The following is a 26,522-nucleotide window of genomic DNA, read 5'->3' on the forward strand; positions in this document are numbered from 1 at the left end:
AATCGTCCGGGGAGAAACACAAAGTAAACTATAAAAGTTGAAATATTCATTACTTTAGTAGCCTGAAGGCTAAAAAACAAAAGAAGGAAAAATTAACGTAAATGGCCCCCTGTTTGTATAAGAGGAGAAACTTTACGAGCGTAGGTATTGACTAGTGTAGTGGTGTTCTTGGACTCTACAGAACCATTGCATCACACAACTAATTGATTTATCCGAGAAATTTACAATAACAAGGTTTTGTCCCTGGCTATTAGTCCCCTGTGGTAGTAGCAGGCATAGGGCTGGCTGCTGCGGAGGCTGACAAGTAGAGAGAAGGGATTATTGACTATCAGCTAAGCTGGCCACCTTACCGAGGCAAGCAGAGCCAAGCCAGCCCCATTGTTCTGAGAAACAATTACACATCTGCTGTCTCTAGTTGAGGAACACGTACCCACTCACATGTGTAGGACACTTAAAGAGGGACGGTTTATAGGCAATGGAGAGATGTTAGGAGGGACAGAAAATTCATAGCATTAATTGACTGTGTGACTAGTGTCTTTTATACATATGCGGGTCTCACTTACAGGGAGTTCACTGTCAAACCCCAGCGCAGCAGCAGCAGGATTTCCGTTCAGCGCTGCTCCCTCACAGTCTGTGTATCACGTCCCTGTACCACTGGATTAATTACTATTACACTAAATTATTCTAATCATTCCAAGGATTTACTCGGAGACATTTAAAGGATATATTTTATTATCTCTGTGATTTATTTGGAATTTATTCCTCGTTGCCGTGGATTACGCTGTATTTTTCAAATCTCTATAACCAGTTGTTGTCTCGTTATTTTACCCATCAGGACTGGATTAATTTTATATCCGATTCATTTGTGGAGTCTGCGGATTTAATTTTTGGGATTTTTTCTTGTGACTCTTCATCAAAATTTCCTTACTGGTAAGTGATTTTCCCCTGCCGTTTTGAGCTTATACAAGTTTTTTTTTAAACATTTAGAAAATCTTTTTTCCAATTGAAAAAAAAATTCCTTTCAGTGCTTTCATTACAGCTTTAATTTCTCAATTTTATTTATAGATAATATTAAAGCAAAATTTTCTAATTAAGTAAAAATCTGTCATAATAATGTGACTATTGTGTCATTTTGGATTATTTCATTAAGATTTGTATAATTTCATTGTAATTGAGACTTTGAGTGCTGTATGTTATAGATTTGTTTATCAAGTTGAATCTTATTTGTTTGTTTGTGATTTTTGTATTGTTTGTGTAATTTTCCCCCCTAACCATGGTACAATGATAAAGTACAGATGAGCAAAGACCAGATTGTACCAGATCACTTTTATGGCTGAACCCAGCAGCATCTGCTGGCCCTGCTACAGTTCTGATTAGGGAGGGTACTCAATGCTGATCTTTCAGGTGAGGAGGGGAAATAGCTACGATTCCCCCCTCCCCCAGCCTCTACATACTTAGCTATGTGCCCCTCGTTACCTCCTTGTGTTTCCATACTCCCCCCTCCTGCCAATCTCTGTCTCCCCTCATTATCTACCTGCCCTTCTTTCTACCTAACCCTTTTCAGGCTTTATACTTCTTCCCCTCCCCTTTTCCCCAGCTTTCTCCCTAATCCTTTATACACAAGCCCTTCACCTCCCATCTTCTCCAGCCCCTTCCCTATCCGCAATTTCTCCCCTTTTGTATCTTCATCTAGATATCTCTTGCTATCTTCTCTTGATCTGTTTCCCCCTTGTAGTATTTTGTGTCTAGATCCTCTCCTCTGAATGTTCCCTTCTATACCCTTTCACTTGATCACCATCCCCTTCTCTTTCCCCTTGTATCTCCATGTATCTCCTGTGTCCCCTCTCCCCTTCCCCTCCCCACTTATATCTCCCATGTATATATCCATGTCCATTCAATAATCTCTCTTGATCTATCTCTGTCCTGGAATCTCATGTCCCTCCTCCTCCCTCAATCTGGAGTACATGTGTATCATTTTGACCAATCCTTATAAATAGATCAGAATCCAGTGATGGTCAGAATTTATTTGTATGGGTCAGGCATTGTAAACATAGTTCTATGGACCAAAACTTAATCAAACATGCGGATACATACAAACAGTTATAAATATGTTAAAGTGTGTGGTTTGGATTCAATCAATGTCAAAATATACAATTATAGACATGTTTTGAGGTGAACATTTGGTTTTATTAACCTGTAAAAGAATTTACTGTCTTGCAGAATTTTGGTTTAAAAAGAAACTTTCGTTTCCCCAAAACCAGCTCAGTAAATATTTGACATGTTGCAAGACTAAAATTATAAAAATAACTCCAGAAGAAAGTTCAATTGAATTTTATGAAGATGTTTATTAGATATTTCCTAATTATTCTCATCTTTTAAGTTGACCAATCCTTTTTTAGTTAACAAGTCTGTGCGGGTTTCTTTATGAATCGGAGAGAGAGACTAAGAATTGATTCGTTTCAGTCTTGTCTTGAGGGACTTTCATTAAACTCCATTAAAGTTACAAAGGTCCAGTATCAGCTACCATATGGCAAATCAATACAGGCTTTTATTCTTCATATCGAGCCTTTATCATGGCTGCCAGTGTGGCATCATTTGGCATGGATGCATATTATATAATTCACACACAAAAACTGGTATCAGTGGCATCAGAAACAATACAAATGACATCAGAAGAAATACAAATCTAACGTTATTGGAATTAAATATTAATTCAAGCAAATTAATGTTATCATGTGAAGTGGCATCAGAAGAAATACAAATGTGGCATCAGCGGAATTTTAGAAAAATTCAGACAAAAGGTTGTTATGTTATGTAAGTGGCATAATTGGAGATAGAATATTACATGAGTGGAAATGCAAATACGGTATTGTAAAAAATGTAGCATCATTGGAGATATGAATGTTGCATCTTCAGTGGAAATATGAATGTGGCATTATATTTATAATAGGAATTCAGTTTCTGTAATGGTGGATACTAAAGTTTGGCATCGCCGGAGCTTTAAAAATAAGTTGGTTGATGTACAAGTTGCAGATTAATCTTAATTTAACTTTGTTTTATCTAATTTGACATATCAGATAGCGGTGGAATTTTATATTTTAATGGATGAAATTGTAACTTAGTGGAATTTTATATTTTAATGGGTGAAATTGTGAATTCAGTGGAATTTTATAATTGTGAATTCAGTGGAATTTTATGATTGTGAATTCAGTGGAATTTTATATTTTGATAAATGGATGAAAGTAACTTCAGTGGAATTTTATATTTAGTATGACTCCAAAATGGAATTTGACTTTAATTAATTGATTCGAGGTTCACATTAATGGAATTTTATTTTTTTAATTGATGAAGTGTAGCTTCAGAAGAAATTCATTTTGATTCAACATTTACATAAGAGGAATTTTATATTTTAATTTAGAAATAGTGTGACTCTGCTATGGAATTACAATATAAATACTTTTTTTGTACCATGAATATGTAGACAATGTCCTTTAATACCTTATTGACGTCAGTACTTAATTGGTCTTCAATATTCTATGATAATTTCATTGCATCACAGAATTTCTTCATGTTTGGACACAGAGTTTGATTTGTGTTGGATTATACAGTGCAATGGAAACTTTAAAGGATATCTACCAGTCTAGAAATGTGAAGGAGAAAAAAAATGAAAAGGTCAAACAATACGGATTCTGGTAAAGATACAAACCAGTGAGTGACTTCTAAGGCCAATAGATGAAACATCCTTCAGGACAATGAACAGACATGCTTAAACTTTTTAAATATATTTACTTGTTTTGTCTGAAAAAATCGGCAGGAGTTGATTTTTATTGCTATATATATATAAAAGATTTTTCGACACGCTAGGATGTAAGAGTTCTGTTTCCACATTGGTACATGTTTATTCCATTTACTGAGAGGATTTCAGATGAAACTGTGCAGCTTCCGATGTTAACACATACCAAGGCGCTATAAATCGCGGCACTTTTTGACACGAGTGCCACTCACAGAAACATGGATATAACACAAAAACAAAGTCGGCTATTCAACCTCTGAGCTTTACAATCATATGCTATCAACATTTTAATCACTTTCCAATTATCTTTTGACAAATGAGAACACTGTCTGCTTCAGTTATAGACCTTATAATTCTGTTTCTCCGTCAGGACTATATAATGAGCTGAAAGAGGAGAAATACTGGTGGTTGTGGGGGGTAGACAATTTTTTAAGAGTATTTTGGGGTGGGGGGTGGGGGGTGGTGGAGGGGTAAAGAATTATGAAGCCTGTCTGTGATATACTGTTATGTTGAAGTGTCACATGCCTTCAATCCTCACGGAATTCACAGTTTTGAAGTTTTCTTTCAACTTAGACCTGCAGTGTAAAAGGTTATCTTTTAGTCAAGTACCTCCTCATTTCTGCCAATCTTGAGAAGGGGGAGAAATTCTGGGCTCTCATTCTATCTAGTGTGGGTTCGTGTCTTCTGCATTAAATGTACTGTAAAGAATTGGTGTCTATGTTTTTAGAAGTAAATTTGGTCATTTTTGTAGCAATGATGATTCTTTCATGTATGTAAAAGAGAAAGGAGAAATGTATCCACTAGAAAATGGATTCATAAAAACTATTTATACATTTTTTTCATGTTTACTATGTAAATTGTAAGAGTGAAATGTGTAACATATTTAGTTTGTATAAAAATGGCAGTGAAAAATATATTTAGTTTGGCAGTGAAGGATGTGTCCATTTCAACTGTTTATATAAAATGGTGGAGACTTAGCTGATATAGGCGATGGATAACAAACTGGGGAGACTGAATGTTTCCTCATTGGAGACTCTTGTCAACAACAAATGTAGATTCTGGTTAGATTCAGCTTCAGATGCTGGCCAGGTTCTGGGGAGGGGTACTTAGGGGCCAGGGTGGACAAGAGGGATCTGTTGATGTTAGGTGAGAGCGAGTTCAAATAGCAAGTGAACCTTTCAACAAAATGTTACATATCACAAGTGTTCTGGTTTATTTAGCATGTACTCTAGTTAGTTTATATATGACATCATCGGTCGTCTGGGTTTTTTTTCCCCTTCCGTGATAAATTTAAAGTTAACATCTTACAATAACTGTGAGAAAAAAGAAACAAAATGGAAATCAAAGTTATGAATTAGTAATTGCTTCTTTTTATGCTTGAAAAATTTATTTATAAATTTATAAAATGTACTCTTGAACAAACAGGATATTTTTATTCAAAAATGAAATTTACAGGGATTAATATTGGAGCTTACCAGGGTGATGCATGGTTTAGTAAAATTGTGCTTTCTTTGAAAGAAGCAGGTGATCATATCTACGATGTTCTGCATTTTACAATTAACACAATGAACCAATTTACCTAATATTCTAGAATACAAGTGACGGTTTTGTTATGAAGATATATCGATTTTCTCAATAACTTTGATGTTGGTTCCGATTTAACCAATTTTACTGGCAACAAGCAAGATCAGCTGATCAAAGGAACCAAAAATATTTGTAGAACAGTCTTAATTAAAAGCAAAGGAAAGTAAGATGTGTTTTGAAAAAACTTAATATATTATGTATATATCGAATTTGATTATCATTGTACTATTTTGTACATGAGATTAGGATGGATATATATCTTTCAAATGAAGGCCTTTTTTATTTCAAATATGATTGAAGAAAATTGACGTATTCCGTCTTTGCATATTACTGAGTTAGCTCCCTTGCGGGTAGGTATGGATTGTTACGTCATTATATTTTTAGCACAATTTACATCATTTTCTCCGAAAATTATGAAGTTACGCTTGCAAACACATGACGTCACATTCAATACCAACCCGCAAGGGCAGATAACTCTGTAATATGCAGAATACAGAATTAGCAACACATGAACAGTATATTGTTACATTTCAGTGTTTGGTTTTATTGAAAGTCGATCCGGAGTATTGTGTACCTGTTTAGATAACTTGACACCATACGTAAAGTGTTTGACAATATAAACAGACTACATGATATATGAAATGAGTCCATCCTGTCCCTTAGTGTACTGTCAGGCTCAGCAGCCAGTCATACAATCCTAAAGCACATATATTATTCAACATGCATATATAATTATTGTGTTCTAACATTTAATGAAGCCGGATGTTTATATATACGTTTGTATATCTATAACAGTATGAATCAACTCCCAGGTCACAACTGTGCCTGCGTTATATATCACAAGAAATATCCTTTTATATACAAAGATTCTAACTATCCCTTCATTGTCTAATGGTAACTCCCATTACAATGCTCCTCATTGTCATTCAAAAACTCCATTGCCAGATGGGAGCTTAATATATTCATATTGAACTGCATGGCCATTGTCTTTTAACTGAGAAGTATTATTCAATTGTGAGAACAGACATATTGAAATATTCATTAAATTCTTGAAATACATACGGAAGTGTTTATAATGTCTTACTAGAAGTTGATCTGAGATTGGAATTATCTATTGTTTAAAGAAAACTTATATTGAAGTTTTTATTGTCTTACTAGAAGTTGATTTGTCGAGATTGGAATGTTCATTGTTGAAGAAAACTCATTGAAGTTTTCATAGTCTTATTACAACTCATATTGGAATGCTTGTTATTTGATGAGAACTCATATTGGGTTGTTCATTGACTGATTGAAACCAATATATATATATATATATGAAGTTTTTTTGGGTGGAAATTCAGTTTGTGGAATTGTCATTGTCTTATGAGAAATCTAGTATAGGGATGTTCATTGTTTTATGAACTCAAATAGGGATATTCATTGTTTTATGAACTCAAATAGGGATGCTCATTGTTTTATGAACTCAAACAGGGATATTCATTGTTTTATAAACTCAAATAGGGATGTTCATTGCTTTATGAACTCAAATAGTGATGTCCCTTGTTTGATGAGAACTCAAATAGGGATGTTCATTATTTTATGAACTCAAATATAAATGTTCATTGTTTTATGAAAACTCAAATAAAGATGTTTATTGTCTTATGAGAACTCAAATAAAGATGTTCATTGTCTCATGAATCTGCATTTGGTTAGATCTCGGCCTGTCACGGTCGGCTGACTGAACGGATGATTGATATTCCTGTTTCTGTGTTTTCTGGAATGATTCATCGGTCCATAACTTGTGATACATGAACCTTCTACCATTACCACACACAAAGGAATCCGAATATTGATCTATAATTTTGATAGCTGTCTCTATATTCGCCGACGGTATCACATGACCAAACTCTGTTCACTTTGTTTTACAACAGTCTCGTATCATGCAATGTGTGATAACTTCATTATTTTTATTTCTGTTTTTTTTTCTGCCTTGAATCATTGATGGAAGTCTCATGTTGCAGATTATTTGAATAATTTGGATGATTACATATTTTTTTCTGCAACGATACTATTTATTAGTGGAGGATTGTGCATTCAGAAGGCTTGAAGTCTATCATGCATAGAGAATTAAATCCATGTAGTTAGGTGTAAAAGTAAAATGCATTTCCAACTTCCTCTCCCCTCTTATTAACTCAACTGTTAATTGTTTGAAATCAACAATAGCTGGATATTAACCTCTAGAACAGTGTTTTGTCCATAGAAGCTTTAGTCTACGTCAATTAATTGCTTTGTCAATTTGTATTGCCATAGTGTTTGTCAGTATACTACAGGCTACTATATAATTATTTGCCCATAGATAACCCAAATGATTTGATAACGTTATGTAATCATAGTAATTTGTATTGTGGTGTTTTGTTCATATGAAAGCCTTTTGTTTTATCCTTATGTAGACGAGCATTTTTATTTGGCCCAGTATAGTGTATTTATGTATGACTGCAGTAGTCGAATGGTTCAGATATTTCTACACATTGCACCAGCTCTCCATCTCTTTGGTTATGAGTTTGAAACCCATGTGTTGCTAGGCGATGTAGGGTGATGGGTCATCTCCTTTCTTCTGGCTTTCACCTCGTAAACATAGCATGTCCTTAAATGGCGGGTAATTGAAAATGCAAAAACCCAAACCTTGACATATGTAGGCACTAGCTGTGTCTTGCCCAAGTGTAAGCCCAGTATTTTGTCAAAGTGCGCATGGCCTTATTTTGTTTTGTTTTTATCAGGAGACAATTTTAAGGATATCCTACTTTGTCATCAGTCCCTGATCAATCTTAAGAACTGAGAACAAGAGAGAAATCTCATCAAATGCATACCACTTCGGCTAATATGTAGAACTAATAGGATTAAATATTCATTTACAAGCTGTGGTAGTGGGATAGATAGAATCTTGTGATCCTGGCTCATGGAGACATCCTGCTAGTTAAAGTCATTTAATTGATAAGGTGGCATAATTCATCTCTGCTCTCAGATCAGACACCATTCTGATGAAAATTGCACATTTCTCCACGCTTTGATTTAAATTTAAATTACTTCTTAATTGAATGAATGAAATCCAGAAAGATTTTAATATAAAACTTTCATTCCCCACCCTTCCCGTGGCTGTCGGGGAAACGCCCCCCTCTGTAGCACAGGGCCACTATAGATTACTCTGACTCAGAGACCTCTCCAAGCTGCGGGTGAATCATTCCATTTCTGGCCATTCATATTTTTCTGTCATAAGTGGTGTTAAAAAACAGTAATCCACCACGACTGCATCTCAAGAAATAGCACTTTAAGAAGTTAGATGTGTCTGGCTAGCAAGGCACGATTAATAATCCTCTGAAGTAGGTGACAGATCTGTGGGGAGTCGAGTTAATGTTGTCTTGGTCCTAAACAATTACTCAAACTAAGAAATGTCTTGTGATACAGCTGGATCTTTTTAATGACCATTATTCCATCCAAGATCCAATTTGTGTATGATATCTGTGACAATGCTTTAGTGTCACAGAAGTTTGTTGTACTCTAGTTGTAGATTTCTATCTTTCTCCTCATCTGCATATATATACTAAAAGTACCTCAATGCAAAGAGGCAAGCATAGGAAGACAACATTTCTGAAGAATCGGGAATGCCTATATCAATGAAATAGCCTACATGGGTGCAGGTGATTACTAATTATAACTAAAACGTTATAACATGACAACTCATCGCTGTAGATGTTTCCAAAGGTGCTTTGTAGATATTGGGATTTTTGACTCGGGATACAGAACATGTTTTAGTCTATTTTAGAAAAATAATGTGCCAAGGTCTTGTCTTGAATCTGTTGAATGTTAAAATGAGCAAAGACCACAAATATTGGGGGGAAAAAAAAAAAAGTTATTATACAGGCCCTTTATGCCTTTTTAATGTACAAGATAAGATGCAACATCTTTCTTTGTTTACAGCCAATATGATGTGGTTTCGGTTACTATAAGCAAATGTGAGGAAATGTAAGAAAAGCTCTTACAAGATTGTAATAGGCCCTTTATGCCTGTTTTAGATAACCTTCAATGATCGACTGTTTATAGCATACATGATACAACATCATTATACAAGTGTTGGTTAAAAACTTACAAGCCAATATATGTTGTGATGTCTGGTGAATTATATTCAAAAGACCAGCTGTTGTGTAGTTGAATGAAGGTTTATGAAATGGTACATTATTTGTTGTAATTGCGTGAGTTGTACAGATATTTCTGAAGGTCTCTGATGGTTTTAAAGCCTGACAGTGGTAATGAAGCATGCCGCTGACAAGGGTATGCACTTCCTGGGGTCTGGTCGAACCAACATGGCGCTACAAGCAATGAGGAACATGTCGTAATTGTTACGCCAGACAACGTAATAGCTTTGCTTCACCTTGTCCGATGGGGATGGCTGCCCACAAATGGGATATACATCTCTCTTAATTCCATCATCCTGATTCTTTTTCCAAGTTTTGTGGGTTTTTTTTTTTTTTTTCCTTCTGAACTCTAATAACGCTGACTTGAGGGAAAAGATGTTGCAATATTGATATGGTGATAACCGAGTGTAAATTGAGGAGTAATTGGCAATCATTATCACCAATTTCTCTGGTGCTATCTACTTTTATAGTTGGTTAATTTGACATTGGCCCGAGCTGAAAAAGCTCAGCTGTGATCATTGCTAGGTCAAAGGTTGGAGGTTAAAATAGCTTTAACACCCAATACTGATGAAATATTTCTGTGATAGCAGCAAAGGAAGGTTTATCGTGATGTTGGCAAAACTGTATCCAAGCAACAATGCCTTTTGTATGGCTTGGTGATGGGGGTCAAAGGTCACTACTTCCTGTCGGTAGGATTCCAATGGCACTGGCAGTTCTATTGTGTGAGGTGCCAGAGGTCAAGCTGGGGTCGTTACCTTGGATATTGTCTATATTGTTGATGGATGTTGATAAGTGAGAAAAGTCTTATCTGTTGACCTATAGGGATTGGTGTAGACTGATGGGGCAATGGCAGTGTCAGATACACCAGCTCAAACCCCCTGTGATTGGCTGTCATCGATAGGCCATCAGGGGGCGCTGCAAACACAAGACAGGTGGCTCCACCTGTTAACTGTTGGAGTAAAATGTATTAATATTATTGGTTATTTACAAAAACAGAGTTATTAAAGAGAACAAAAAGCAAAATTAATTTGAAAATTACTAAAATGATAGCTAACATTCGACTTTAAACTTCCAAAGAGGAAAATTCACGAATCATTTTGGCATATTTTTTTTTTCAAAAATCAACTGCTTTTGTGCAAAAAGAAAAAAAAATTAAAAGATGCAAAAAGCTAAAAAGATAGAGCTGTCAAAATATCTATGTATGTAGGATTATTTTGCTTGTGAGATTTTAAGTAATTGTGACTAATACCAGTATATGGAGTAGGTATATATGGTTATAAATCATATCATCACTTATGTTTTTGTACTTCATGAGGCTCAGACCTCTGTCACAATGGTGTGGGGTAGAAATGTTTTGTCAGATAAGAAATAGTCATTATGTACAATTGAGGTGCTGACAGCATCCATTCTGGTTCCTGACAAACATACCGTGGAAAACAACACGATGGAAATGTATGTGCATCCTACAAAAACACCGCTCTTACAATGCACCTGCATAGTTTTTGTAAATGGGGTTCCGTTCTGTGTTGTCCAAATTACAACAGCATTAGTGTTAAGTAAATGTCGGCTCACGTCTGTGGATGGCATCTGGAGGATAGAGATGTCCAAAGTAATTGTACGTTTGTGTAGGTCTTTCTAGTGCTTCAACGTGTTCTACATTATACACTAGAGTGTTTGGGCGAGTATATTTATAGGACTACCTTGTTATACATCCCATCTCTAGACTGTCAACAAAATAGAATATATGTTATTGTTATTTGAAGTAAAATTATGAGATTAAAATGATTCAAATTGTTTGTAATTGTAAACAAACATGGACTCTGTGGTACTTTGAGGATTAGAATAAGGCTGTGCTGACACACTTTAATATAAATGAAACAAGACCATTAATGAGGTTATTTAATTATCTTGTTAAACGACAATCAGCAATTGATTAATGGAAACAGTCAGTACCAACCCGGCCCAGGCTGAGATACCTTGTTATTTCAGGCTATTTCGATTGTCGTTAGACCTAATTATACATTTAACAGTTTCTATCAATTTAAAGATTTTAATTAAGTACCTGCCTGCTCACTGTTCCTTTATTTGAAATATTATTCTATTACATGTTAATGCTTGAAAGCTGACAATTTAAATTCTCATTTTATTCAAAGGCATCTTTGGCAATTAATCTATGCATTTTCAGAAACCTTGTTTCTCCTGATAAGAAACAAACATTGACAATAGCTAGGTTATATATCCAAGTATTAATGGTTCGGCATGCTAGCACTGTAAATGTCTATGACGCTATCTCAAACTTGATTTGTTTTATTTAAGTATATATATAGCTATAATGATTTGTCTTATATAGCATTTGTACATCTCTGAAATGGTATTGTATTCATTGTTGATAACAATACAATTAAACCTGTCTATAAAGACCACCCAAGGGACAAAGGAAAAATGGTCTGATATAGCCAGTTGGTCTTTATACACAGGTTGAATAGTGTTGAAATTGATCATGTGAAAGTGGTCTTGTTATAGAGGTGGTCTTTATACAGAGGTGGTCGCTAATGCAGGTTTTACTGTGCTTTGTACTTTTACTAGATGTATCTTGATATAAACAAATACAAGAAATTGTTATTCTGCTGCATCGACAAATGCACACAAATGCCAATATTTCCGATATGTTAATTAAAATGCCAACAATTGCTACAGTTTTCATGTCCTTCATTTAGCCTAGATACTTTATATTAAATGTCATCCCCATTATATACCAGGATAATTATGATATCATATAAATTGGCCATATTTCCTACCTGGACGACCATATTACCTGGTATATACCTGTCCAGGTGAATTAACCGGCTGCTGGTGTTGGTAATCAGCCAACTGTGTGGGTGTGTATATATAGCTCTCAGGATGATTTTATTTCCATTGAGAAATTTCCTGTGTTTGAAATGTTTGGCATGTTGTAGTAAAGTTTAACATACTCATCCAGTGTTTTCCTTCACAACAGTATTAACAAACATGGCGGTTTGCCACTGTCGGCGTAAACGGTTCGTTTGAACCTGCTCGAGATGTTATATTGCTGTGTTAAATGGTTGAATTAAAACAAGCATTAGGTGTCAGTCAAACAGACTGAGTTAGAGGAGAGTATATCTAGATGGTGTTTGTGTGTAATATTCTGGATAAAAGTCGATCTGCTTGATTCAGAAATATATTCTGAGACCTTAATACTTTGTATTTCCAAACACCCAGCCCCTCAACTATCCATCCCCCAAAATTTCACGGAAGCTCTGCCCACAAATTACCTAACAACAAATATCCTTGTGAAAAATGTGCCTGAAAACAGAAAAAGGTCAAAAATAACTTCCTTCACCCGTTTTAGCCCAAATCACTACCCCAAATAAACCTTGGTCACAAAAGTCTTAAATAAGCCATTGATGAAAAGAAACTCTTTACCACAAATAAGTTTTAAACAGATCAGTCTGAATTAGCCCATGACCACAAACAGGGCTCAAATACCAAAATTAATTATTTATTTTTCAAAATACTGCAAGTATTAAATAGTTGTTAATCTGTGTTAATTGTTTTTAATTATAATGATTTCAGCTTTAATTCTTATTACAACAAATTATTATCAAATTACCATGAAAGAGCCAACATAAGATCACTACATATTTTTAGTTTAATGAGAGGATAATTAGTTTGCCAGAGTGAGAAATAGATTTTGATCAGTAGCGTTGTCTATTTCAAAGACGATGTTAATATCTTTGTCATCTGTGTCAATTTCACTGTCAGAAAGAAATGACAAAGAAATAAACGACTCCTGCCAATCAAAGATCTGAAGTACCAAAAATAGCATTACAGATTGTATACAGATGGCAAAATTAGAACACAAGTTTTCATCATGATAATTCATCTTTATTTAATTAATATAGAAAAATCAATACCAAATTAACAAACAAACTTTCAAAGTATATAATGGCGAAATTTGATTATATGCAGAAGAACCGTTTTAAAGTGTATGATGACAAAATTTGATTATGACAAAGGAATCGCTCTGAGTTGGAGGATTTGTGTGGACAGTGCATGCTGTTTGATTACAAAGATGTCGCTTATTTAGCCCAACGAGAATGATATTCACAGTAATGTGTAAAAAATGAATGATTAAATAGGTCTTTTGTCTGCACGATAATGAAATATTCTCTGTAATTGGACAGCGTGCCGTGAACAACAAACAAAGACTAAACAAAAGATATGAAAATGAGTGCTAATTGTGTTTCAGTGGATGTAAATACAGACGCCTTTTATTTTATCATCATTCCTCTGGCTTGGTAGAGGTATCTGATTTCAAATGATTTGGGATTCATTAGCACAGCTCGTGTGATGTAACGTAATCTGTTTGTTCAGAGACTAGCTTTATCTTTGCTGTGTTGTTATACACTGAAAAAAAAACCTTGTATGTATATCAGCCCGCCAAATATTTACCTAAATTGTTCACCTCTCTATGAAACACTATATTATGAATGGACAGTCTAAAAGTGGCCATGATCGTGGGTTTATTTTAAGCATTTAATGGAATCATTTTCTTTGAAGCTTCATACAACAAAATCAATTTTGTGTTATATTGAAAACAAAAAAATGTATAAGCTGATTTTATCTTGGACAAGCATTTCCCTATTTTCAGCTTTCATATAATTATTTTTTCAGTGCTGGAATTACAGAGTTTAGATTTCCTTTTTTGTTGTCCATTGTGAAGTATTTATAGCAACATGATGATTATGTTGTGGTCTGCCGTATTTTCCAGATTATGTCATAAGTCACAACTTTTATTCTCTAAAAATTGGGAGAATGACCAAACTAAAATCAGACAATGGTTTAAAGGGGTACTTTTGATGGCTGCAATTGCTTAATATTTTTTACCTTAGTAACCTTTAAGAATATAGATATTCATTGTTTTGTTCCTCAAGATGATAAAGGAATCAGTAACTGGTCTGTGCTGTTGTGGTTTTCTACTATGGACAAGGCCCTTAAAATTACCCATTACTCTGTTGGTGGGCTGGTGACATGGTAATAGTCCCATGAGGCGGTTACCAGCTACTACAAAGAAACTTTGGTCTGTTTCCAAACGATACCGACTGTAAGACAGATGAGAATCTATTAGTGGCCCATCTGACACTGATGAGACCCTGTAATTGTTAGGTATCTGTTGTAGATTTGACTAACGAGTTCGCCAATAGTAATGTAATTAAGGATACCAGTATTGGAATGGATCACCTGTTAACGAGGTTTTGCACCTGTAACATTGTGTGACTGACTGGCTACAGTAGCATCTGGTTTCACTCGGAGGGGTCACTCACTGGTCAGCTGACGTGACCTAATTTACCTGTAGACACGAAAGGTTGCACAAGGTTCTCGGCTGTGGGAGGTAATTTACACCTGGTACAATATACCTACATAATTCCCGGATAATAAGCCGACATTTATGTTCAGTTATGACATTATAGACTTGTAGCTGGATCAATATGTTACAGTAGTCGTTGTGTGATCTCGTTACCGACACGTTCTCTTTGTATGGATGTCCATCATTTATTGAATCATTATATCCATTCCTGCTTCTCATTTACTTGTTTCTATAGCTGCTGATCTACATGTAAAATATAGATGGCAAGGTTGCATAATGTCGATATGTGAAGCTGTCAATCCATGATGTTGGACCAAAGTCTCGTGTTCAGATTAGAGAGGTTTCTGTATAGTAGTCAGATTATAAAAGATTCTGTACAATGGTCAAATTAGGGAGGTTTATAAGTGTTCAGATTAGAGAGGTTTCTGTAAAGTGTTCAGATTAGAGATATTTGTTTATATTGTTCAGATTAGAGAGAGGTTTCTGTATAGTAGTCAGATTATAAAGGATTCTGTATAGTGGTCAGATTAGGGAGGTTTATAAGTGTTCAGATTAGAGAGGTTTCTGTATAGTGTTCAGATTAGAGATATTTGTTTATATTGTTCAGATTAGAGAGAGGTTTCTGTATAGTAGTCAGATTATAGAGGATTCTGTATAGTGGTCAGATTAGGGAGATTTCAAAGAGTTCAGATTAGAGAGGTTTCTGTATAGTGTTCAAATTAGAGAGGATTTTGTATAGTGTTCAGATTAGAGATGTTTCTGTATAGTGTTCAGATTAGAGAGAATTTTGTATAGTGTTCAGATTAGAGAGGTTTCTGTATAGTAGTCAGATTATAGAGGAGTCTGTAGTGGTCAGATTAGGGAGGTTTCTAAGTGTTCAGATTAGAGAGGTTTCTAATGAATTTAGAATATAGGTTTTTGGCTGTAAGATTTCCACATACATGCGATGTATCAAAGCTTACTTCTATCTAGTGTAGATGTAGCGTGGAGAGATATTGAGACAGCGTAATGAATTATATATGGGGTCACCTGGTGATGCACGTGGTGAACTGCCTCAGTCTCCATAGTAATTTCTATCCAATCACTCTGATTTGATTGGAGAACAGTAAAGCCATGCATATATATATAGTAGTTCAGTATTAAAGTGATTTTTTACTCTCATGTTCTATAGAAGGGATTTCTCCTTGTACTTTTATTGTTAATTTAATTTGGTCGAAGGAACTTATTTGTTTAAGATTTCCGAAGAAAGGCTTCCGAAGAAAATTGATAAGAACAAATATATCATTCATTTTTTAAATTCTTTGCAGAATTATGAAATTAGGAATACTGTATTAGTTCATCTTTGGATTAGAATTGTTATATGATTATAAGCTAATTAAAACACAGCCTATCCACACTTCAGATGGTATATTTCATTTGTAATTATTGCATATGCAGCACATTCATTAAAGCTGGATGTCAGATTACACAGCGGTCGGATTAGACAAGGGTTTGTCGTCACTGTCATTGGAAATATATGAACTTATGACCTCTATAAGTATCATGGCAATTTATCATTGTGTATACAACATAAACATAATAGACAATGATAGTAACCAGATTGGAACTATGAAATGTCAGTCTGTTCTTTAGAGATGTAAATATCTTCGTAACCACAAGGAATTTTTAACAAATTTTTGTGTGTGCTTTATTCACTATAAAATTATTATAGCATGCACATGAAAGAGAGAAAAACTTTGTCCGACGATGTATTGATATTAGTGTATCTACATGTTGTATTAGCTTGGCGAGAATTTTGTGATGATCACAAATTTGTTGATGACATATAGCTTGGTTATTTTACGATATAGGAATTTTGTGACGATGCTGTGATGAAGCTATAATCGTAATGTATGTGTCCTAATGTACAACTATCTATGTACCGATTCCATCAGGCTAAACTATAAACGGGTACAGCTGGGAATGTTTAGTACCTAGATCCACAATCGGTGCTGACATTCACGACCCTAATGACAATTTATCTCCTTATCTTTTTATGACTATAGATATTTTCATTACCAACTCATACCATAGAAACATTCTTCAGGACAGAAATGATTTGTATTATGTAAGTGTTATGAATTAATAAAGAAGCTAATTTAAGGACTGATATTGTGAGAGATGTCAATAATTTCCCCGTAGTATCTGTTGACGAAGATATGACCATTAGGATAAAAAGTTGTATGTGACAGATATTGAATAGTTCAAGAGATTTTTACAAACAGGACATGAACGAAGCACATCAGTACTGTTACCAACGTGAATGTCATGAAAGTCCTGAGTAACCCTTTCTGGCACTGCAGGCTGTTAGCCTTTCCAATCAGCAGTCACAGTTGGAAAAACTTCCTATTGAAGGACAAAGTTAGCCGATTGATGGACAATGTTAGCTAATTGAAGGCAAAGTATGCTAACTGAAGGAAAAAGTTAGCTAACTGAAAGACAAAGTTAGCTGATTGAAGGACAAAGTTAACTTATTGAAGGACAAAGTTTGCTTATTGAAGGACAAAGTTTGCTTATTGAAGGACTAAGTTTGCTTATTGAAGCACAAAGTTAGCTTATCGAAGCACAAAGTTAGCTAATTGAAGGACAAAATTAGCTTATTGAAGGACAAGGAGAAAACTTATGTTATGGTCTAAGAAATTCCGTTATTTTGCATGGTTTAAATTTTTTGCATTTAACCATCATATATTTCGTACCTCAAGGCCCAACATTTTGTGTATATGTGACATGTAATATTTTAGCATGGAGACGAGACTGGGCCTAATTTTTATCACATGGTCCTGACTTTGAGGGAAATCTGATGATGGTAATATATCCAATTACCTAAGAGCTTTGGAATATACCCTTTCTGGCGTATGTCAGTGGCAGACGCCATTTAAAACGCATCTGGGTGCAGAAACTTGGACTACCGTAAAGCTACTTGAAGCATAATTTGTCACAAGATTTAGGTGGTTGAGCCGCAGCCAAGTTGAGACCTTCCCGCCTCGATCTGTAAAAATTCATAAAGATGGACACCGAAAGTAGAATGTTATCAATTTCCGGGATAAACTTGGCAGCATCTGTATAGCCGAGGATTACCGCTAAATATTGATTCTTGGGCTTCACAATCACATCAAGTCTTGGCCAAGAAATGTGTCCTGATTGGTTGATCACTAATGACTATAGGATGTAGAACGCATGTACGCGGCCGAACAGACACCGACTATTTCATTCCCTGATTACTGATAACAAATCAATCAGCCTCAGCATTTACTGTACCTCATCCACAGACTCAGCAGAATCGAAGATATTGTGAGAATTCCGCATAATAAAGAGTTTTTTAAGAGAATTTGATTTACACAAATGAGAGTTGATTGTTACTCATTTTACAATACTGGATAAGAATTTCCTTTCATAATGTTGAGAGATTATGAGAATTTGGCACATATAAGAGTCGAAAGTTTTTTGGGAATGTTATGAACACAGAGGAAAGTGTATTTTACCATAAGAGAATTTACTTTATTATAGAGCGTTAATTCTCAGTATTTATTTTACATGGCTGTGAGAACTCACTTTTACACATAACTGACAGTTTGTGAGAATTTTCTATACAGTATTTGATTATTTAGAGTTTGTGAATTATACATGTTTGTCATAATCAACTTTGCACACATGGTTCATAGTTAGTAAGTTATTTTTTCTCAGAGTTGAGAGTTTGTGAGAATTCACTTTCCACAGGACTGAGAGTGTGTGAGAATTTGTTATTCAGACCATGGAGAGTGTATGAGAAATTGAGAATTTGTGTAAATATACTTAACATCACATTGGAATTTTAATCATTAACTTAATTAATAGAGTTGAATGTTTGTGAGGGTAATTGGTGAAGAGTGAATTGGCTGTATCGAGCTGAGAGAGCTGTGGAGAGAATGTTCCTCATAGATAATGGTCAGCTGTACCACTGACCAGTACATACTAGCTGACCACTACATAGCTGACAAATGAAGATGAACAGAAGACAGGTATTATTGAGGCCATATTGGATGCTCTATCAGTATGTCTGTATGTCTGTACTATGGATTCTCTGATTACAGGTCCAGGTTAAATAGATTCCTTTGTCAGGTGCTACAGTGGCAATACAGGCTGGAGATAGATCGAACTAGGGAATGGATGGGACTAGATATTTCTACAGTCTAATTATGGCTATCAAATAAGTCTATACAGCGCTGTCATAGTTCTACCATCTATTATGAGGATGAATCTGGCTCTGGGCACAGTACACAGGGTACTGTCTTGTATCTAGACACAGGGTACTGTCTTGTATCTAGACACAGGGTACTGTTTTGTGTGTGGACACAGGGTACTGTTTTGTATCTAGAAACAGGGTACTGTTTTGTATCTTAATTGACACAGGGACCTGTATTGTATCTGGACATAGGGGATGTATTTTGTTAGGAAACAGGGTACTTAAATCAAAGATTTAGCGTTGTTACTTCATATTATGATTATCCACTTTCATTTTAAAATATCACATGTTCAATTACCATGGATACCTTTATTTACATTGTAGCATCTGAGAATATAAAAATTATATCAAAGATCCGTCAAATTTAGATTTCAAACAATTATGAGCTTTAAATGTTAGTAAACAGTATCAAAGATCTGCCAATTTTAGACTTCAAATGAACTTTAAGTGTTACTGTATACCAAGATAGACTTAATCACTTAGATGTTACACTTAAGTGTCATCAAACTGTTAATCACAAACGTTGGTGAGCTCTCAATTACTTCCAAGAATAATTTTTCAGTATCGCATGGTTTTGAGATCCATCTAGTCAAGCTTGTATGACGGTGTTAGGTAATTTCCTTTAATTCTTTCATTTAGAGATAAATCAATAAATGTCAGTACAAAAGAAATTCTTTGAAATAAAGTGTGGTAAGGTAGTAGCATTGCTACTGTATTATCTAACAATGGAAGAGTTTTCTCCCTTACTCCATTGTACATTGTCTGTAAACCAAAATTTTGTATCCGGAAATATATGTAGCTTTATTTGTAAATGATTATGAAGTTCAGTACTTTTGTTGTCAGTGGTAAAATCAATGCTGTCTATTAAGTCTGTATCTGTTTACTTCAAGTATTGAGATGTAAAGTGAGGTTGTTTTAAGAATTTTAATCCCTTTTCTGAAGATTCAAGAAATATATGTCATAATGCTGTTTTGGTGAGCCGCAAACATAAATAACACAAGACTTATTTTCAGATAACAGGGAATTCAAAGTTTAAAATAAGGCTGGTAAATCTACAATATCTACAGAAATACTCCAGTTTTAATTTTAAAGATATTGTGCTAAAACTTTTGAGTGAGCATTTCTTTTAGTATATGGTGTGTAAATCCTTGCTGTGAAGTGGTTTGATCAGAAGCTAAAGACTAATGTTTTTAAATGGAAAAACAAAGATAATTTGATTTGTTCATAACTGTAGGTGAAGAATAAAATCTAATGGTCTGGGATGCTATTAATTGTGATAAATAGTCAAAAGTAGGACTTATCCAGATAGCATTTAGTGTATACATGTACTATAAGTGCTTTGCTGGATAATATATTCCACTTGTCTTTGACACAGCCAGTCAGCGATAAACACCAAAAAGTAGGACTTATCCAGATAGTATTTAGTGTTTGCTAAAAGTGCTTTGCTGGATATTATATTCCACTTGTCTTTGACACGGCCAGTCTGTGATAAAGAGTCAGATGTACTTGTAATGATAGTACGTACATAATCCTGAATGTCAGACAGGTCAAGTGATTTATATATATACCTATCATAACAGACATGGAAATATAACGTCGATGACAGGAAAGGATTTTAACTTTAACTTTATGTTCGTTTTTATTTCCGCGAAATGTTTTCTTAAAAAGAAAGCAGATGGAAATTAGTTTCAAATTATCTTTACAATATTTTACAGTCAAAAGTATGAAACTGAAGGAATTCATCAAATAATAGAGGTAAGCCAGAAACGACAAATCCTTATACACAGGTAATTTAGTACAATATAATGGATCTTTTATAGACAGATAATTTCATGAGTGCATGTGGTCTTTGTAGACATGTTATTTCTGGTATGTAAGATTTTTTTCTATACATCTAGATTATATAGTGTATAGCATTGATCTTTCTAGACAGGTTGTTGGGTATATTCAGTTTGTCTCTTTCAATAGGTATGTATCTCTGTTTAAATGGTTATTTTAGGCAGGAAAATTCCCATGTACAAATAAATCATTCTAAAAAGGTATTATACTGCATGGGTTGGTTGAAATAGTTGGTAGGACCATTGCTTTCTTTTTAGATGTTTTTTTTTTTGTAATAAAAGATTATTCAAAGAGAGGCTTTAAATGCTGACTTCATATCTCTCCCTGTTTTTATGTAAGTTGAGATGATTCTTCTATACAGGTAATTTCCTACGAAAAAGGAAATTCTTATAGACAGGCACAATACAGATGGTCTACTAATAAGACATGCAGTTATTATAAATGGTTCCTGAAGGATATAATATGTGGTTTGTATTGTGACGTTAAAATAATGACAGGAGCCTATTCAAATCTGCACCAGATAAACAGAAAATGTACCTTTGTTGGAACCATCAGGTACTGTGACAAGGGAGGTAACTCCTAGACAATTCTGTAACAGGCTGTGACAGCCTTGACTGGTGGTGGCTGAGTGTGACAAATACAAATATTGATCAATGCTATTTCCCACCAAGGTGAAACATTTCGGGGATAGTTTGGGGATCAGACATAAGTCAGTGTTACCAATTATTCAACCCTGTAAACCCGAGCCCTATATATAAAGTGTACATTCCAGTGCTTCAGCACCCATTGTGTGTGTGTCCTTATCAAGGACTTTAGCCCCCTATAAATCTATAAAACAAGTTATAGTCACTTCAGTGGTACTAGGATCACGGTATAACGAAATGTTTGAAAAATTGAAAAAAAAATGTTGTCAAAGTTTTTTGTCAATGGAGAATGCTTGTTTCCAGTTTTGGTTGAAGTAGAAATTAAATAGAAATTTATTTAACCTGTTTTTACTGCACGTTTCTAAATAGTTTGCTGAGGTCATGTCGAGTATATGACGCATGCTGCAGATATTTAAATATCAATATTTCAAACCTGATTCGAAACATGTTAAGTTTGGAATGTTATATAATCGTGATGTTGGTCCTCCTATATGTTGTAATTAATCAATCGTTCTATTTTCTGAAACATGCCTAGCTCAATTTAATTCAGATTTTTTTTTATGGTAATGTGAACTGTAGATTTAATTTTAAATATCTTAATTTGAGGAGAAAATGAATAAAAAAAATAATTTAAATGGTACAGTTACTTCATAAGTTTGAATTTGTGTAACAAATACCATATTTATAGCAGTGAGATTTCTGTGCAGCGAGTTAAGGTTTGGGAAATACTTGAGAAAAAAAACCAACAACCTTGAATCTATACTGATAACTAAAACAAATGTGTACAGTACGTGGGCTAAAAAAGTGGAGTTGGGAGACCAGTGCAGCCTGGTGGAATTAGCTTTTTATTCGGTCTCACCAAAACAGGTACAGAGATTTTATTTTGTCAGAGTAAACATTCAACATCAAGGTCAGTGAGAATGACATCTACTAACCTGTCTATAAAGACCACCCAATGGATCATGAAAAAAGGGTCTTTATACAGAGGTTGAATTATGTTGGAATGGACCATTTTGGACTTCAGTGTAGTAAACTCCAGGAGACAGCATGTGTGGTCTTATTATGAAGGTAGTCTTATTACAAAGGTAGTCTTATTACGAAGTTGGTCGTTATACAAGAGTGATCACTAAGGTTTACTTTATATGTGATACTTATGTAGAGTGATCGAAGGACATTTTGGGGAAGTTTGACCCAGTGACACAAGTGTAACTTTAACCTGAAGAGTGATGGGTATATATTTATGGAAAATTATAACTTTCCTGACCTAAAGGAACATCACATATGTCCTGAGAAGAACCGTGAGATTTGTTGGGAACTGACTGACTGTCTTAGTGACACAGCTAGGACACCTACAGTGACAGTCAAGTGACAGTCAAGTGACATGTTTAACCAATAACATTAAGTCCCTGTGTTTGGATTGAAATCTCCGCCCAGATACATTATAATCAGTGTCCACAGCGGGTGTATACCCGACAACATCACCACAAGTATAGATACGCGGTAGTATGACGTCTGTTTGTGTATACGTGTTGTACGCGACCCAAGAACTTTAGCCAACCTGTTCAAAGTGAGGCCACTTTCATTGATGACTCATTAGGCAAACTGCCGATTATACAAATCATTCGATCACATACCCGTAATGTTTTCCTCTACCTAACCTTATCTGGTGCCAGCGGGTTAATGGAGCATGTATACTCACACATTCTCATCTCAAAGATTTATTCTGGAGTGGACTAGAGTTTTTGTCTTAGATGTGAAAGTGTTTGATATTTTTTTTTGCCTGTTTGATCTACGTCAATTCCTTAATAAGATCAAAGAGATAAAAAGTTTGATTTGAATTTAAGTCTGTGTGAGAGCAAACTTTGGGATTAGTATATGGCTGAATACTACAGTAATTCTTAAGGATGTATTCACAGATTTTTAACTTCTAAGTGGAAGTCATTACGACTGTTGTCTGATGTATTGAGTTCAAACCCAGGACTAATAAAAAATTTAAAAGTGAAGCTCATTTTTCTCAAAGTAAATTCAAAGCTATTGCTTTTTGATTTTTTTTTTCATTTTTTTTAAGAGTACAACAGGAAAGGGTGTTTCCTTTGCATTATATAAATATAATTTCAGAAATCATTTCCTGCAGATTTTGAAATTAAGCTTTTTTATCCAAAGTCACCCAGACAGAAGTTATTTCAGCACTAATTGTATTCAGGCATTGTCATAAATGCATTCAGAATGTCATAATATCAAAGTTCAGGATTATTCTAACAACACATTTTAATGTAAAAATGATTTTTATTAATGTGTCTTTCACCGTAACTATCGTCAGATCATCAATACGGATCATTTGTAGCGGTCCCTTGATCACATTCAAGACCGTATCTCATTTCCGAGTTTCCACTTAACAGGAACCTGTGATAATAATCACACGTTTATCCAGGTAACACAGGAAATGACAGGTAGACCGTAATTGTTGGGAGTACAGGCCTGATATCAAGTCATGTGTGCAAAATAGTCTTGGTCACGAAGGAGTCGCTAGCATCATCACTCTAATACAACTATTACGTCACGTTACTTGATGTGCAATTTATTCATGTACTCCATTGTTATTTTTTGTTTTTCAAATTAAAAAAATTATTGGCTTTGTTGATTCATATTCCTTGAATCAAATAAACAGAGAACTTTAAAAACTTGTTGAAAGAAATTAATTAATATATATTAAGATTAATGATGAGAAGCTAATTACAGTGTTAAGTGCATATGTTCATGCAATAGACAACATTTCAAAATCTCTTTGATATTAATATACATATTTCGAAAATTTCAATAAACAGCAAATGTGATAAAACTTTATTTCAGATGATATTTGTGATTTTAATGTTAAAGATTTCTGGGTTGTCTTTCTTTGGAACATGACACTCTGTTACATAATGTTATCTGTATATCTCAAGGTCATGAGGTGAAAGGTCATAGTAAGTTGAAGGGTCACTGATACCTGTTTTTGACCTATCTGTACTGTATACATGTACATGCACAGGTGTGCATACACAGGTATGTCATGCAGGTATTGCAATCAGCCTCTCTTTGTAGTTTACACCTGAGCTTTGTCAGGTACGCACAAAAACAATCGCCCTATTCATGGGTGCTATTGTTTTTCATTTTAACAAATTTTATTGACAAAATGTTAGACAAAAGATTGACTAACAGAAAAAGTCTATGTAAATTGTGTCGTAACGTTATTGTTTTAAGTATTCTTGTATTTTATAATGGAAAACGGTCACGTCATGTTTTGTTTTATATAAGTTTTAATTGGTAATATGACATATGAAAAAATAGCTTCACCAATCAAAATGCTCAATCTTATTTAGTTCAGCCAATCAGAGTTTTGATGTATATATCTGTGGAGGATTGACCAGACAGAACTGTTTATATGCACTGGTCAGAGCGGTCTGAGTCATGCTTTTGTTTGGGGGCAGTTTTCTGTACACACTTCATCTGTAGATACAGCTTGGTGAAAAATCAATGATATAGTCTCTCCTTGTCTGGCTTGTAATGGAAAGAGGCCATTACTGTTCTCAACTTGTATATATATATGTTCCATTTGTACCAAAGTTCTTGATGCTGTTCCACTGCGTTTCCTCAAGTTTAACTATATTGATTTTTAAAAACACATCTTGTTTACCGATCTGAATCATTAAAAAATAGATAAAATAGACCATGGAATAATGTTCCATAAGTTGGTTTTGTTCTGGAAGCCAGATATGCTGTATTCGTTTGACAATTGTAGTGGAATTAATTAGCTTTTAAAGGTGGTCAAAAAAATGATTTAATAAACTTATCCTGTATGCACCTTTAAACTAGCTGTCATTTTGAGTCTGCAACTTTGTTTATGTCAAAAGATTTTCATGTTAGTATTGCTGTCAGCAGAATATATGTTTCTGAATGATATATATGTTTTGCTGTTTTGAAGGGAACAACACCCCCCACCCCCACCCAACACCCCCACCCCCACCCTTCTCCACCTCCTTTCAACTGATAAGGCTCACAAGGCTCTCACTGTCCTCTCTCAAACCCCCCACCCCCCACCCTCCCACCCCTCCCCACTCTTTTCAGTCATGCTATTACATATGCCTCAAATTTCCAGAAAAACAAACTAATCACTTTCTTTAACTATAAATCTGCAGTTAAAACATGAAGTTTATAAGTATTTATACCTATAGCAATAACATCTAATCAAATAGGGGGTCATTAATTGGACATGTCTAAAAAGTTGTTTATGTTATTTGTATGGCTGTATGTTGTGTTCTACCACTGATGGTATCATTTGTTATACCGAGGGTGGTCAGTCAGATCCTGTTCTGGATAGCTGATGTATGTTCTGGAGACACAACTTGATATATATCATGTACTTCAGAGAAAAAAATACATGGGTTTTCATGCAACTGTCACTATGAAGCCATGTGCTCACTTCATGATTTCTTCATAACCAGACTCTGCATACTTTACTTTTCCATTGACAGATCCAGAAGGGTTCTTGGAGCTGCTATATATCCTCAGAATTATCATCAAAAATCATGCATGTATTTCCACCATTTTCCCCAGATTGCAAACTCCTTGAAACCTGGACCCTTAGGAATTCGGAAACTCCCTAGATAGTTCTCGACACCTACTGCTTTTTTCCACTGTTACATTGAAATTAAAGTGTATAAACCTATTGTTTTCGGGTATAGTGATTTGATATTAATATTTTGGTTTTGTTTATAATTTTCAGATTCAGTGATTGAGTCATGTAGCTATGGATTAATTAAAACTTTCTGTGTCTCAACGCAATCTACACCAGGTGGCATGGTAA

At 34.8% G+C, this 26,522-nt stretch overlaps 1 long non-coding RNA gene across 1 annotated transcript; it reads left to right on the top strand.

Moving 5' to 3' along the window:
- Positions 1–225: 225 nt before the first annotated feature.
- Positions 226–26,522, top strand: LOC138324756 (uncharacterized). Its single transcript, XR_011208676.1, has 2 exons — positions 226–930; positions 26,442–26,522. It is a non-coding gene; the product is annotated as an uncharacterized lncRNA (long non-coding RNA).

Source organism: Argopecten irradians, chromosome 6 (genome assembly GCF_041381155.1).
Source record: "Argopecten irradians isolate NY chromosome 6, Ai_NY, whole genome shotgun sequence".
Taxonomy (NCBI): Eukaryota; Metazoa; Mollusca; class Bivalvia; order Pectinida; family Pectinidae; genus Argopecten; species Argopecten irradians.